Below are 16,998 nucleotides of genomic sequence, written 5' to 3'. Positions count from 1 at the left end.
ATTGAGGCCATACTCTTAAGTGAAATAAATAGGACACACATGTGTAAATACTGAATAGTTTCTCTAGTGTGAGAAAATGAAAGTGTAAATAAGGATCAAAATGATTAAAATGGATAATTGATAATTTGAAATAGGAAAAGATCCAAAGGTGGAGGGGTGGTGGGAGGGGAAGGGGAAAGGGAAGAAGGGAAAGGAAAAATTATGAGAAAAGAAAAAAAATGGAAACAAATTCTATGTAAATAGGGAAGGGTGGAGGGGGTGAAGGGTGCACAGGTAATGGGAGAAAAATAAGAACTAAGATACATCATGTTCAGGTACAAGCACCCAGTGATAAAAGTAAACATACTGTATACCTAAGATGTACCAATAAATATACAAAAAAAGAAATAATTTCTCATATAATAGCAAAGATTGTGCCCATAGTGCGAGACACGATTAATAAACCTAGAGAGGATACAGATAAAAAAAATAGAGGAGCTGAGGAACATGATGGAATGCCAACATAGAAAAAAAATTGAATCCATAAAACAGATGCAAACAGATATCCAGGAGACTAAAAACTCCATTGAAAGTCTATTCAGCAGAATGTGCAAACGTGAAGACAGAATTTCAGATATAGAAGATAAAATTGCAATTAGTGACCAGGAAAAGAAAAAATTCTTTAAAATTTTAAGGGACCATGAGAAATCAATCCAGCAGCTGCTACATGATGCAAAGAAAAATAATATAATACTGATTGGAGTCAATGAATAAACAGGAGAGAATGCAGATGACATAAAAAAACTGCTTACAGAAGTGATGGCAGAAAACTTCCCAAGCAGGGGAAAAGAATTTGACATACAGATAAGAAAGGCATATTGGACTCCAACTAGCCTTGATCAAAAAAAAATCTACACATAGGCATATAATTGTTAAGATTCCAGAAACACAACAGAACAACAAAATTCTACAAGTAGTTAGAGAAAAGAAACAAGTCACATACAAAGGAAAGCCCATCAGAATCACAGCAAACTTCTCAATGCAAACCATCAAGGCAAGAAGAGCTTAGAGTGATGTGTTTCAAGCCCTAAAGGAAAACAGCCTCCAACCCAGACTGATGTACCCTGAAAAACCGTCTTTCAAAATTTATAGTGAAATAAGATGCTTTCATGACAAAGAGCCCCTTGGGAACTTCATGAATTCCAAACCAGCTCTATAAAAAATTTTAGACAAAATCCTAGGAAAACACAATGAGGATCACATCCCCAGGCAGCCCCACAGAATGAATCCACCAGGCACGACAAGAAATTAAAAGCAAAAGGGGAGGATCAAACAAAAAGAAAAAGTCATGACAATGACAACTCAATACGTATTAGTTATAACCATCAATGTTAACGGTCTCAACTCACCAGTCAAAAGAAATAGATAGGCAGAGTGGGTCAAGAAGCAAGATCCAACAATATGCTGCATACAAGAAACACACTTTATTCAAAATGAAACACAGACTGAAAGCAAAAGGGTGGAAAAAATACTCCATGTGATGGGAACCCAAAAGAAACATGAGTAGCTATCCTCTTTGCAGACCAAGTGGATTTCAAACCCACACCGATTAAGAGAGACAAAGAAGGACACTACATCCTTGTAAAGGGAAAAATCCAAGAGGAAGAGATGACAATCATAAACATCTATGCATCAAACAATAGTGCACACAATTATATAAAACAAATTACTAATGGACATGAAAAACCATATAAGCACTAATACAATAGCAGTGGGCGACCTCAATACCCCATTGTCACAAATAGATAGATCAACTAGACAGAAAACAAGCAATGAAATACTAGAACTCAAACAAACTCTTGAACATATGAACTTAACAGATGTTTACAGAGTGTTTCACCCCACAAAATCAGAATACACATTCTTTTCAGCTGCACACTTGTCATTTTCCAAAATAGACTATATACTCACTTATAGAATATATTTAGGTAAGTGTAAAGGAATTGAAGTTATCCTCTGTATATTATCAGACCATATTGCAATGAAATTAGAGTTCAACAGCAAAATAAAACTGCAAAAACTTCATAAACACATGGAAATTGAACAACATACTTCTGAATAACCAATGAGTCACAGAGGAAATTAAAGAAGAAATCAGACATTTCCTTCAAATAAATCACAAGGATAATACACCATATCGGAATCTATGGGACACAATGAAAGCAGCCTTACAAGGGAAATTCATAGCAGTGAATACTCATATTAGAAAAACAGAGTGAGCCCAATTAAACAACAAGATGCTGAAACTCAAGCTTCTAGAAAGGGAAGAGCAGGACAAACCCAAAACTCAAACAAGGGAGGAAATTATAAAGAGGGCAGAAATCAATGCAATGGAGACTAAGAAAACAATACAAAAAACCAATGAAGTCAAGAGTTGGTTCTTCAAAACAATAAACAAAATCGACAAACTCTTAATCAACCTTACCAGAAAAAGGAAAGAAAAGGCCCAAATCCATGTAATTAAGAATGAAAAGGGTGAAATTACAACAGACCCAGCAGAAATCCAGTGAATCATCAATACCTACTTCCAAAACCTATACGCCAATAAGACGGAAAACACAGAAGAAATGGACAGATTCCTAGACACACATGAATTATGAACTTGAATGACGAAGACCTAAAAAATCTAAACAACCCAATATCATTCAATGAAATTGGAAACGTAATTACAAACTTACAAACCAAGAAAATCCCGGGTCCTGATTGCTTCACCTCTGAATTCTACAAGACATTTAGAGAGGAACTACTGCCACTACTGTATAAACTCTTCAATGAAATAGAAAGGGAAACAATACTCCCAAAATCATTCCTGAAACCAAACATCACCTTGATCCCCAAAGCAGAAAAGGACCCAGCTGAAAAACAAAACGATAGGCCAATCTCTCTAAAGAACATAGATGCAAAAATCCTTACTAAGATACTGGCAAACACAATGCAGAAGATCTTCAAGATCATTCACCCAGACCAATTAGGATTCATCCCAGGGATGCAAGGATGGTTCAACATATGCAAATCAATCAACGTAATACACTATATCAATAGAGCCAGGGACAAAAAGCATATGATCATCTCAATAGACGCAGAAAAAGCATTTGACAAAATCCAACACGCATTTATGAAAAACACCCTACAAAAAATTAGAATAGATGGTCTCTACCTCAATCTAATAAAAGCCATCTATGAAAAACCAATAGGCAATATCATACTAAATGGTCAAAAACTGAAATCCTTCACACTAAAATCAGGAACAAGACAAGGATGTCCAATATCACCACTCTTTTTCAATATAGTTCTGGAAACATTAGCCATTGCATTTAGACAAGAGAAAGAAATAAAAGGAATAAAGATAGGAAATGAAGAAGTCAAACTGTCATTATTTGCAGATGACATGATACTCCTCTACATAGAAGACCCCAAGAACTCCACCAAAAGTCTTCTAGACTTAATAACCAAATTCAGTCAAGTAGCTGGATACAAGGTCAACACACAGAAATCAATAACTTTTCTCTACAAGAACAACGGACTCACTGAGACAGAAATAGGGCAAACAATTCCTTTCACATTAGTATCCAAAAAACTGAAATACCTAGGAATCAACCTAACAAAATAAATCAAAGATCTCTTCTCTGAAAACTATAGCACTTTGAAAAAAGATATTGAAGGGGATATCAAAAAATGGAAAGACATCCCTTGCTCCTGGGTAGGAAAGATCACCATAGTGAAAATGGCTATACTTCCAAAATTGCTATATAGATTCTGTGTAATCCCAATTGAAACCCCAGCAGGATACTTCATAGACCTTGAGAAAACAATCCAAAAATTCATTTGGAATAAAAGAGACCCAGAATAGCAAAAGCAATTCTAGGTAACAGAGACATGGCAGGGGGTATTACAACCCCCTACTTGAAACTATACTACAAAGCTACTGTGATTAAAAAAAAAAAAAACCACCATGGTACTGGCAAAGAAACAGACCTGAAGACCAGTGGAACAGATTAGAAGATGCAGAAACAACTCCAGACCCATTCAGCCAGCTTATCTTTGACAAAGGAGCCAAACACCTTCACTGGAGGAAAGATAGTCTCTTTAATAAATGGTGCCAGAGAAATTGGGTTTCAACTTGACAAAGACTAAAACTAGACCTATTATATCTTTCACCATTCACTAAACAAAAATCAAAATGGATTAAAGATCTAAATATAAAAATAGAAACTCTGAACCTGCTGGAACAGAGGTTAGATAGAACTCTTGAAGAAACTGGGGTAGGAAAAGGCTTTATTAACAAAACCTCAGTTGCGTGTGAACTAACACAAGCAATTAACTAGTGGGAACTCTTTTTACTAAAGACTTCTGCACAGCAAGAGAAACCACCAGCAGTGTGAAGAGACAACCTACTGCACAGGCATACAGGGTGTCTCATTCTTGGCACTGTGTACTACATTTTGATCTACTGTACAGAATTGCATGCTTAAAATAATAATGGCCTTCCTGCTTTTATCCTGCAATGTAAAACTGTAATGCTAAATGCACACTTTCATGAATTGTGCAAAAGTATTTTGCTGTAATAATCTGCTTCTCCACAGCCTCCAATGCACTATTTACTAAGCAAATGGGTGACCTTAGTTCTTTAGCCAATTGTGAAGAAAATTAATTTCTTCTTCATCCACAACACAATGTGAATCTTGGAAGCATCTTTAATCTGTGATCCCCTGCTGCCAGAATGTTTCAACCCTCTGAATAACAATGTGCTCAGAAGCAGAGCTGTGGGTGCTGCTCATTCTGAAGGAAACTGTCCACTTCAGCTTCTCATGGGCAGCCAGAGCCCATTCTGTCGGGGTGTCCGCTCACCCCATATTACAGATCCTTCTAATAGCAAACCCCAGTCATGACTGGGAGATAACTTAGAATATGTTCACATTTACAGTAAGATAATAATGTCACTAAAAACAGGAATGCATGTTAAAAAATGGCTAATAATTAGAAATAGTTTCATGCTTTAAATAAAGATTTTCTTACTCTTTCTTTGTGTCTTCAGATTGTCAGAGTTTTAACTGCATATACTGCATATACATCTGCTTCCAAAGCTTTTTCTTACAATGGTGGAAAAATTGTTGCCTCTTTCCTCTAAATCATAGTCATGTCTTTTTGCAGTGTTGTGAGCAGGCACAGAAAGGACCCTTTTTTTCTTTCCATAAAGACTTTTTCAGTAATCACCACATTTCAAACACTGCCTGTAATTTCAATATTCTTTCAATAGTCTTCTGAACTCATTGCAAAAATTTGACATGAAAACTACAAGTTTCGTACCCAAGACACTGATCTGAACTATCAATATGCTTTCTAAAAAATAACATGGTACCAGACCTTTTGACAGAATTGACAGGAGATTTACATAGATTTTGTTTCTATTTTTTTCTTTTCTCATAATTTTTCCTTTCCCTTCTTTCGTTTCCCCTTCCCCAACCACATTCCCTACCCCCTTGGACCTCTTCTTCCTATTTCAAATTATCAATTATTCATTTTAATCAGTTTAATCTTTATTTACACTTTTAGTTTCTCAAACTAGAGAAACTATTCAGTATTGGGTGGAGGGGGTGAAAGGCACACAGCTAAAGGGGAAAAAATAAGAACCAAGATACATCATGTACATGTACAAGCACCCAATAATAAATGTAAACATACTGTATACCTAAAATGTACCAATAAAAGAATTTAAGCAAAAAAAAAAAGATTTGACAAGAGATTTGAAGAATGATGGAAGCATCCGCAGGCACATATTTAGCTCTTCAGAGAGTGAAATTGGTAGCAGAGAGGACTTCCTTTACAAAATGTGTGAAGTGGGGGTATAACTGTGCTTCTCTGCAGTTCAAGATTTATAAGGAAATCACTCACTCTGACCTACTTACATAGAGTAAGAACGAGGACCCCAGCAGATGGACCCACAGAAGAGTGGTCCGGATGCACCATGGCTGAGCAGAATGCCCCAGTGCTAGCTGAGGCCACCTCACTCTATCAGTGCCTCCTGTGACTGTCTCTGGCTCTGGCCCCCTGCCAGCCTGGGGTCCATCCCACTCTCATTAACCAGCCAGACCTGCAGAGCACTGTGGACATCCAGAGATGCTCTATTTTCAAGGACATGAAAATTACTGAGGATGCTGATATGCTTTAAAATGCTTCAAAAACTGTGATTTATTAAAATAAGTCAGACTCATTGATAAACAAAAGTAAAATTCAAATGAATGTCCTTGCAAAGGGATGATTTTAAAAATACACTAATGAGCAAAGTAATATGATTATGGTGTTACTTTTCTAAACTTCAATACATGGGATAATTAAAACGAATCTCTTGATTTCAGATCTTGTAAAAAATGGCCCAAAATAAATAAAATTATTATAGCATTCAGTTGTTCATTTTTTCCTCTCGATTAAATTTGAGAGAACTAGTGGGCCATTATATTCATCAGGTTGTTTGTTTCTGTGTAATATATTTTTATTTTATTCTTATATTGAGTCCTGGTTTATGTGTAGGTGATAAAATCAATGACAATAGCAATAACAGTGAAAGCAAGTTGTATTCACATTGCCAAACACTTCACAGACTGATTCCAACTAAGACTTCACCTCGTGCCCTGCTACAGTTTGTTCTAACTGTTTTCAGTTGCCCGGCACCCTGGGAAACTGCATTCATGTCTTGGAATGCTGTGACTTGGGTTTATCTATTAATATATAGAAATATATAGAAATCCCAGATCCCACGAATGTAAAAGGGTAATTTGAAAATAGATCTCTCTGATGGAATTGCCAATCATAAAACCCCACCAGGAAGAATGTGAGAAGTTCTAATTCCTTTATTTGTGAACTGTCCTTGCCATGCATTTCTGTTTAGAAGGAAAGAGCATTATACTTTTAGAAAGAAACTGCATCTTCTGTGTTGAGAAGTGAATTTGTCAAAGTGGTAAATCCTATAACTTAGAAGGTGATAGATCACATGTGCAGGCAATATTTAAAGTTGTCCTCTTGCTTCCTGTGAAAAATTGAAGGGAAGGTTCCTTATCCATGCAAATGGTGTGCCTCTGGCATGTAGCATGCAAAGCTTCAAAGGAAACTTTCTGCAAGAACAACAACACAGTTATTGCCAATGTTTTCCTTCTTTCCCCTTTGGGGCACTGTCATACTTTAGACTTCATGTAGAAGTTGGGATGGGATAGTCATTGTTAAATACTAACTACTGAAATATATGAAACTCTCAAATTAAAATTTCCTTACCAAGACAAAAAAATTGAGTAATACAAAACTTAATTTACCAAAAATAAGGTGAACTAATCAAGATTAAACTACTTCCGTTAGCTAATCAGTACTGCGATGCTGGTAGGGCCGCATTTGTCTCTCTCTTGGATTTTCTGAATTATTTTCTGCAGTGCTGCTTTAGTGATCATTAATTTCTTTAAGATTTGTTTCTTGTAAAGTTTTCACTTTTCTACCACATTTGACAAATAATACCACCAGATATAGAACTCTGGATTACAACTATTTTAAGTTCTGGCCCCTCCCCTCCCTGCCCCACCATAGATATGGCGAGGGGGCGGGGCACATGTCTTAGGCTTCAGCGTCTCTTGAGCACTGAGGTACTAGGCTGCTGGCATCTCTCCGGGCATGGGTCTTGTGCAGGTGGAGAGGAGGCTCTCACCATGCGCGGGGTCTACTGTGACATCACTGTCATTGTGTCGTGACAGTGACCCCTGGAGTTGTTCCAGCGACAATGAGTTCCAAAGCTTTAGCCCGGAGCTGGCTCTGAGGCTACCTGGCTGGTCGCTGTGAGAGCCCAACCTTTCTCTTCCTGGACCCTTCGCCAGCAGCAACCCTCAGCCAACAGCCGGCACCACAGGCAATGGTGGCCTGGACGGCATCGCACCGGCCCATCAAGGGGATCTTGAAGAACAAGACCGCTATGACTTCCATGGCGGTGGACGCGGCCAAAGAGCCAGTGCCGGGCCAGAGCGTCAAGGAGGAGCTGAGAAAAAGTCCCAGAAGTGGGATGAAATGAACATCGTGGCAACCTATCATCCAGCCGACAAAGACTATGGTTTAATGAACATAGATGAACCAAGTACTCCTTTCCATAGTATGATAGGTGATGATGAAGATGCAGGTAGTGATTCAGAACCCACTGAAGCCCTAACTCCAGATGTCTAAGCTAAGAAATTACCTGCTGCTGAAGGCTCAGAGCCAAAGTATCGGATTTGGGAACAAGAAAGCAGTGGAGAGGAGGATAATGATCTCTCACCAGAAGAGCGAGAAAAAAAGTGACAATTTGAAATGAAAAGGAAGCTTCAGCACAATGAAGGACTGAATATTAAGTTAGCTCGAGAGTTCATTTCAGAAGACCTAAATGATGATGAGGAAGATGAAGAAATGTCAGAGACTGCAGATGGAGAAAGCATGAATATTGAAGAATCGAAGCAAGGATCTACTACAGGTGATCAACGGCAAAACAAATCCCAAAGTTCATAGAAGAGCTTTGTTCTGCACTGCAGTTGTCAAATACAAATCCTGTTACTATAATACACTGCTTATTTCCTCCATAATTCATGACCTAAGTACCTAAATACACACGTTTATTATATATTGCCAAGAATTAAATGATAACCTTAGAGACTGATTAGACTGAAAATGCCTAATGAATGCACACATTCTTATGCTTCACACTTCACCACAAATACAGTATAAAGTCATCCGTCCAAAACTGCTTTACTTTTGTAAGAGCACTGATTAATTTTTATGAGTAGTATATAGCTTTTTATGCATTAGAAGTTAATGTCTTTTAGGGGGAGGGAAACTAATCTATTTTCATCACTTGTAGATGTGGTACCTCTTACAAAAAGTTTGTTGGGCTTTTTGTATTTTATCAAAAGCCAATTGGAACAACAGGACATATAGGTTGATAAATACTCAGGCTTTAAAGGTATTTTTAACAGTTGTCTTCAGTTTGATTTGTCTGTTTGACTGAGAAGGATTCCAAGAGTTACTGTTATATTTTCTGGCTACTACCTTCAAAATTTGCATTGAATTTCTTTGTGCTTACAAGGAAGAGACTGAAATTTATCTCATCAAAACTTAAATAAATTGCAAGGTTAAACTTGCACTAGTGTCTGCTCTGCTTGCTTTGGCACACTGGGCCGACTTCACATCACTTTCTTCAATAAATTCAATTCTAATGTAGCTATCTCAGCTTCCCCTTATGTACCTATCTTTATTTCCACTCCTTTCTACACATACAAGGATCACAAAGATTGTCACAATGTTAGGAACTCTCCTTTCTCTAACATACTCTGTCATTTGCTGCAATAATGAAATTCTCATTGCCTATTAATGCCTAATAGTTCTACTATGTGAAGAAAGTAGTTGAGTAGCAGCAATATTATAAACAGGATATATAATTCAACTACTCAATTTCTGTACTTCTCTGGTTTACAGCTTGATAATTAAATTGCTATTATTAGCTCATTTGACTTAATTAGACCTTAGGAAACAGATAAGGACTTTTTGCATGAGGAGAGAATTGTATGTAGCCAGTGATATGATTGCTCCTGAATGTATAGACAGAATTAAGCCTGAACATTTTTTAATTTAAAATTTTTAATCATCCCTGTTTAAGGGAGTAGGATAATATATCTTATGACAAATGTCCTTAATTCTTCTAACACAGGATTATTTGGATTATTTTTTCCCTGAAATGAAGTGTCCTGTGCATCTTGGTTTAGTGATTTCATTTCTAGTCAATTATTTGTATCAATTTTTTGTTAGTACCAAGAATCCATTATGTGAACAGACTTTTAAAATAATTTCTGTATATTTATGATATATGAAAAGGCTTTTATTGATCTTCCACTTGCAAGTTTATAGAAATATCAGTATGTTGAAATAAATAAAAAGTGGGAGGATTAAAAAAACTCTATTTTAAGGCTGATAAAACTATATTCCAAGCTCTTCTGGTCTTCAAAGTTTGTGCTGAGAAAGCCATTATTCTGATAGTCTTGATTTTGTAGGCAACTTTTTGGTTTTTCTCTTCCAGATTTTAGGGTTCAATTTGTGCTGAATTTCTCAAATTTTGACGATGCTAGAAAAGACTGTTTTCTGATTCTGGCTATTTGAAGTTCTATGCACCTCCTGGATTAAATATTAAATTCTTTCCCAGATTTGCGAGTGTTTTTCTATTATTTCAGTGATAAAATCTTTATTCCTTTGGAAGCAGCTTCTAGGTTTCTCTTTATTTTTTAAATTCTCAATGCTCTTTGTGTTTTGGAACAGGGCATTCACGGAAAGTAAGTTTCTTAGTTACTTTTCTTGCTGAGACAAAATACCCTACACCCAATGTTAAAGGAGAAAAGGTTTATTTAGTTCAGAGTTTATAGAGGATTCATTCCATCATCAACTGGCTCCAAGGCAGGGTGGCACATGGCAGAGGGGCAGCAGTTCATGGCAGTGGAAAACAGCAAAATCAATAAGAGAGCCTTAACAGCATCTTTCCACCCCTTTTGTTTTATTAGACATCCAGAATTAGGACAGTGCCAAACCAATGAGTGCACTAGTTTAGTAATCCATGCCCTTAACCCCAGCATCATGCACTCTAGATTCACCCATCTCTGAAAATGCCACCTCTGACCTCATGAGGCTTTGGGTGACATCTAGACCAAAACCATTGCAGTAATGATATTTACTGTCAGGAACTCAAGCAAAATGCATACCTTTAAATGCTAATTTTAATCACAATTTCACGATTTTCAATTTTTATTTTTATTAGCACACATATGCAGTATTTGATGACTACATTCCTCAAGGGCAACTGGTCCATGTACATAACACATTCTCTTTCTTTGTTCATCCTTTGCTCTCTCCTACCACACTTCCATCTCTTGGTCAGTTTCTTTTGCAAAGGATCCATCTCTAAGTTTCCTATTACCTATCTTTGCTTTAATCCTTGTTTTGTGGTTTCTTATATAAGAGACAGCATCCAATACTAAAGCTTGTACATCTGAACTATTTCTTCCCAAAGAATGACTATGATCAAGAAATGAAATAATAACATATGCTGGTGAGGCTGGGGAGAAAAAAGAATCCTTCCACACTGCTGGTATGAATGTAAATTAGTACAACCCTTATGGAAATCAATGTGAAGATTGCTCAAAAACTAAATATAGAAATTCAGTTTAATCTAATTATTCTCTCTCTAGGTATCCTCCTGAAAGAGTTGAACATGCCACATTACAGTGATCCATGCATACCATGTTTATAGTAGCACAATTCATAATAAAGTGGAACTTCAAGAAAAACAAGTGTTTCCAGCCTTGCACACTACTTTCACCTGGGGTCACCCCCCTCCCCTATAGCTATAGCCCCTTGTTCTGGTACAGATTGAAATTGGAAACTATGACCTATAAACAAAGTTCAGGACACTCTGCTCTCACACAAATCACAAGGCTCTGTTTTCTTTCAAGACCAAGCTATTAACTCCTTTGTCTTCTATAACCTCATTTTCCCCAGGTTCATGCCAATGGAAAGTCCACCCCCTTCCACCAAATGCAGAAATCTAGAGCCTTTCCTTTGTTCTGGGCTCAACCTTTAGATGAGAGTTTCTTGAGGCAGTGTTCATCTAAAATAGACATCCTCTTTGTCACCGTTTGGTTGCTCCTGTCTTCCAAAATCCCACAAGAATACATAAATCTTTGAAGCAGCTTGTATGTGCCTCAGTTGGGTCTTTTAGAGGCACTTTCAAATGGCAACATCTAATTCTTCTTGAGTTTTCCCCAGAAATTAATTATATTTTAAAATATCTGTAATTCTTAGAAGGATTCCCTGCACTGTGATAGGAATGCAATAATTAGGAAGTCATAGAAATGTGTTCTTTCATTAACTTTGGAATAAAATTATAATATATTTGATCATCTATCCCAAGAAGACATGAATACAAAGTAATATATCCCAGGAACCCAAGCTATGAATTTACTATAATTTTGATGGAATAAAGCTGTTTACTGTGAGTTTTAAGAAATTGAAAACTGTTGAAAATTGAAATACATTTTAGAGAATATTATTGCACTATGAATTTGTAAAGTTGCTGATTTTTTCCTCAGACAGTAAATCTTCAATAACTTAGCATTAAAAATTCCATGGAAGTTAGAATTTAAACAAGCATGTGATCATTTTTCTCACTGAGTGAAGACTTAATGTCTGATTTGAAATATGCTGACTGCCCAATGAAGGTTGAAAGTGTTAGATGTCTTGTCTTAGGCACATTAGGTTCCTTCTGGGAAAATTTGGGCTCTGGGGCACAATTAAAGACCATGTAAACAAGGTAGATGATGTCTTGTAAGGAGTGGTGTCTGGACTCCAAAAAAAGAGATAAAAGTTCGGGAAGAATGTTAAAAAATATTTTTTTTAATGAGAATCAGTCAAAATGGACAACTGATAGTAATATTTCTTCCTCTACTATTCATTGTGGAGTCCATATAGATTGCGTTATATAACCAATATGAGATGTATCAACACAGAGATACTTAAAAACCATGGAAATATCACATTTCAAGTCACTAACAAAGTCTGGGAGTCAGTTTGATGTAGTATTACAATATTTCATCCTGAAAGAAGCCTTCACAAATGGACATGATCACAGGACCAGAACACTCAGATTTCTGAAGGTCCAGAGACAAGAAATGGTGGAACCATTAACACTTAGTTGCTACCAAGCTCACAGGGCATCAAAGAGTAGCTCTCAATCTTGAGTTTATTTAATCCAAGAAAATTAAAGTGAAGCCAAATCTAACCAATTTCTCTACTTTTTCTAGAATATAACACAAGGCCATCTCTTTGTTCCAGGAGGAGGGAAAAAATGTACAACAGTGTAGGAGGGAAAGTTCCACACTGGGATTTATGCTTCCCTGGGCTTAGCTGGGATACATACCCTGTTCAAAGCTTACATTATTTCAGCTTCATTGTTTCTCGTATAATGATTACTATTCTTTGACTTGTAATATTTTCTCATCACTCTGGAAAATACTTTGTGAAAATGTGCAAAATTTTTAAAAAACACTCCAGTTCTGAGGAATTATAGAATCTAAGTTTTGGTACGAAACCCCAATGAGGATATTTCTAGGACATCAATGGACATACCTAAGCTTCGTGAAGCCTGAAAAGTAAGTGGGCTTGGGCATTATTTTTAATGTAAATTAAACAGAAATGCAGATCCAGAATGAAGGCCAGACTTGGCAGGGCTGTGCCTGTACTGGTTCTGAAGACAGAGTTTCTTCAGCTTTCTATGAGCCTTGGACTCCCTGTCTCACGTGCTTCCTGATGTTCTTTTCCTGCTTTTTACTACTTTTTAATTTCTTTGCTTTTTACTTTACATCGTGAGAGAAAAATGCTTGAAGTCAAGGAAATGCCAATCCTAAAATGCGCGCTTTTCAGCCTGGTCCTGAGAGAACTCACTGGAATGCTCCTTGGCAGGAAAGAGTGGAGGTGCATGCCCTGTGGGTCAAGGAGGCCTAGCAGTGGGCAGCATCGGGCAGGAGGCCGCCTCCCTCTGGGGCCTGCAGTTGGACCCTTCCAGATGCCACTGCTGTGTCTGGTGACAGCACGAACACGCAGTGGGTCACACCCTGTAAATAAAGGTGATGGAATTCATCACCTGCCTTTAGTTTTTCTACAAATTAATTTCAGTCCTGAGAGTAGTTTCTTCTTCTGAAACACAATTTTGAGTACATGCACAGTGTATCTTTTCATATTCACTTATTTGGCAAAAAAAAAAATCCCATAAATTCCCCCACTTTCTTCACCACGTACTGTGGGGTGTTCATATTTAGGTAATTTCCCCATGTTTAGTATTTCTCTGCTGACTGGGACCCCTCACCGCACCCCACAGCTACACTCTGACACCTGGGGCCTGCAGATCCCAGTCCTGCCTCCTGACCTCTTCCCTGTCTGGACAATGCTTTCTGGGCACCAGTGGCTCTTCCCTCTCTGCTGCCTGCAGAGGGCTATCTGGGCTGCATGGACCTTGCAGCCCTCGTGGTCTCAGCATCCAGGGCTCCTGTGCAGGACTGGGCCCTGAACCCCCTCCCTCTGTGCCCTCACAGCAGTGCTCCACACAGGTGCTCTTGGCTGCTGCTGCCCACCTTGCATCTGCATCACTTCCCCGCCAGGAGAGTCACGTGAAGTGGGGCACTCAGGGAGCTGCTGCTAAGACAGCAGCTTTAGGGGGACAAAAGGGAATGACAGGTGCAGCAAGGGGAACGATGCATGGCCAGTCTGGCCCTGACAGGACTCCAGAGGTGATGGTGTGACCACTCCTGCAGCCTGGAGCAATGGGATGGGATGCGTGGGGTGAGGAATAAGTCCACTTGTACCTTGGGCTGTCTACTCTAGAGAGATGGGAAGGACAGGGAGACTAGGTTTATCCCAGAGATTTAGTTTAAATCCACTGCAATTGATTAATATGTCAGTGAAATAATTGCCAAATACGTGGAATCTGTAAGTCAGAGAACCTTTAGTAAATGTAACAGTTTCCTTACAACACTTACCACAGTTAAACCTTTTCAGTCATTTTAACTGTCAGGAAGCTGTTTGCCATCTTATGTGCATTAGTACTTTACAGTTGCTGAGTTGCAGGACTGCAATACAGGCCCCAGGGAGGAGGCCACACTCCCCGGGTGAGCAACTCCACTCTGTGTGTACAGCAGCCCTGGGCAGAGCACAGTGCAGTCACACAGCCCTTCCCAGCAACTTCTGTCTCTCATTCAACACAGCAGTGCCATCCACCCCCCCTTCTGCTCCTGGAGGAAAGAAGACAGCTGGCTCGTGTGTGTGTGTGTGTGTGTGTGTGTGTGTGTGTGTGTGTATTTGTCAACAGGCTCAACCTTACTATCCCAATGTCAGATGCTGGGTCCATCTCCTGAAAGTTGGACAAGAAAGATATTCTACAAAGCTTGTCTTCTTTTTTCAAAACTAACCATTTATACTGAGTCCACTTTATACAAATATGGTAATCATTAAACAGGAAAATGAATGTTTTATTGAAACTTTTTGTCCTTTTGAGCTCATGTTTAAATATAAACTCACATAAGAGCATAGCATACATACAAATATATCCAAATGTGCACACAAATATATACTTTTACATTTAAATACATGAATATTATTTCTATGATCTATGTATATTTATATTGCTTCTTTATAAAATTGACAGCTTCTTTTCTTTACTTTACCCTTCTGCTCTTTCTCTTGCCTGTTGCATTGGCAGCTGAACTCACCTCTGGCACACAGGAGGGAGCCCTTTGACACTCAGCCACTGGCCCTGCCAGACAGGACACCTCAGTTTGCCAGAACTTTCCTCAAAATATCTGTAGGATCAAAATCATTCACCACTAAAAGATAAAATTATATACTCTGAGCAACTAAAAATCTACTTCAATCAATAATTTTATCTTTCACCTGACATGTATTTGTGCAACATAAAATTCTTCTTGGAAAATTAGTTTCAGATTTTCAATGCATAATTCTGCAAGAAAATGGAATTTTTTGCTACAATTTGTATTCAAAGCAAAGTTGACAATTTCAAGTAAAATGAAATAAGTAGATGAGATGTGTTACACAAGCATACAATTCATTAAAATAATTAATTTTAGGCATTTAATTAAACCATATTTGAAAAGATAATAGCAAATAATGCATTGTATACTGCATTTCAAAAAGTAAAGCAGTATGGCACACCCTACTGAGGTCCCAAGTCACACGGAAGAGGCTGAATCACCCCGCTGCAGACAGGCAGGTCTGTCCACGCCCTACTGAGGTCCCAAGAGGCACAGAACACACCAAATCAGCCCACTTCAGACAGGCAGTTCCGTGCATGCCCTAGCAAGGTCCTGAGTCATGCGGAAGATCCCGAGTCACGCTGAAGATGCCGAATCACCCCACTGCAGACAGGCAGCCACCTGCTTCCACACTACAAAGACTCAGAGGACACCAGACCACCAGACCAAGGTACTGAGTCCCGCTGCTCCAGGCCCAGAGGTAGGGGCTTCTGAGCCGTCGTCCCACTGCTCCTGGTCCAGAAGAAGGGGCTTCCCAGTCACCATCCCTCCTGCTGCTCCCAGCCCAGAGGAAAAGGCTTTTGGGACACGTTCTGTCCCACTGCTCCTGGCCCAGAGGAGGGGGCTTTGGGGCCACCATCCCTCCCACTGCTCCCAGCCCAGAGGTAGGGGCTTCTGAGCCACCATCCCACTGCTCCTGGTCCAGAGGAAGGGGCTTCCCGGCCAACATCCCTCTGGCTGTTCCCAACCCACAGAAAAGGGATTTTGGGTCATGATCCCTACTGCTGCTCCTGGCCCCTGTCCCACCTCTCCCAGCTCAGAGGAGGTAATCCCTGCAGGCACTAACAGCGCCCAGCCCCAGTTGAAATGAGAAACCATGTAAATAAGTCTCAAAACTAGACTTCCAGATCACCTACAGCAACCCCAAAGGGAAATGAGATGGAGCACTCTGATACTCAACCACCTGGACTCACTGAACTGGTAACAAAAAGGGATCTGGAAAAAATGAAATCAGAAATAATTTCTCAGATAACAGGAGAAATAATGCCCCTAGTCCAAGACATGATTAATGAATCTAGAGAGGAGCTCAGGAACATGATGGAATCCCAACATAAGAAACAAATGGAATCCGTAAAACAGATGCAAATAGATTTCCAGGACATGTAAAACTCCATTGGAATTCTACATAGCAGGATGAGCCAATGTGAGGACAGAATTTCAGATATAGAAGATGAGATTGCAATTAGTGACCAGGAAAAGAAAAATGGCGTCAAAATTAGAAGGGAACATGAGAAATCAATCCAGCAGCTGCTAGATAATGCAAAGAAGAATAACATAAGACTGATTGGGCTCAATGAAGAAACAGGAGAGAGTGGAG

The 16,998-nt window shown here is 38.8% G+C and overlaps 1 long non-coding RNA gene and 1 pseudogene across 1 annotated transcript; one reads left to right on the top strand and one right to left on the bottom strand.

Annotated features, from left to right (window-relative positions):
• Positions 1-6,872: 6,872 nt before the first annotated feature.
• LOC147822110 (uncharacterized) lies at positions 6,873-7,689 on the bottom strand. Its single transcript, XR_015446085.1, has 2 exons — positions 7,344-7,689; positions 6,873-7,148 (listed from the first exon to the last, which is right to left on the bottom strand). It is a non-coding gene; the product is annotated as an uncharacterized LOC147822110 (long non-coding RNA).
• Positions 7,690-7,825: 136 nt separating this feature from the next.
• On the top strand, positions 7,826-8,760 carry LOC101713159 (protein phosphatase inhibitor 2 pseudogene; annotated as a pseudogene).
• The last annotated feature ends 8,238 nt before the right edge of the window (positions 8,761-16,998 follow it).

Source organism: Heterocephalus glaber, unplaced genomic scaffold (genome assembly GCF_053883595.1).
Source record: "Heterocephalus glaber isolate CG9 unplaced genomic scaffold, H.glaber_assembly_v1.0 deba00001673, whole genome shotgun sequence".
NCBI classification, from domain to species: domain Eukaryota; kingdom Metazoa; phylum Chordata; class Mammalia; order Rodentia; family Bathyergidae; genus Heterocephalus; species Heterocephalus glaber.
The sequence above is the reverse complement of the archived record's forward strand: the minus strand, read 5'-3'. Positions and strand labels throughout refer to the sequence as shown.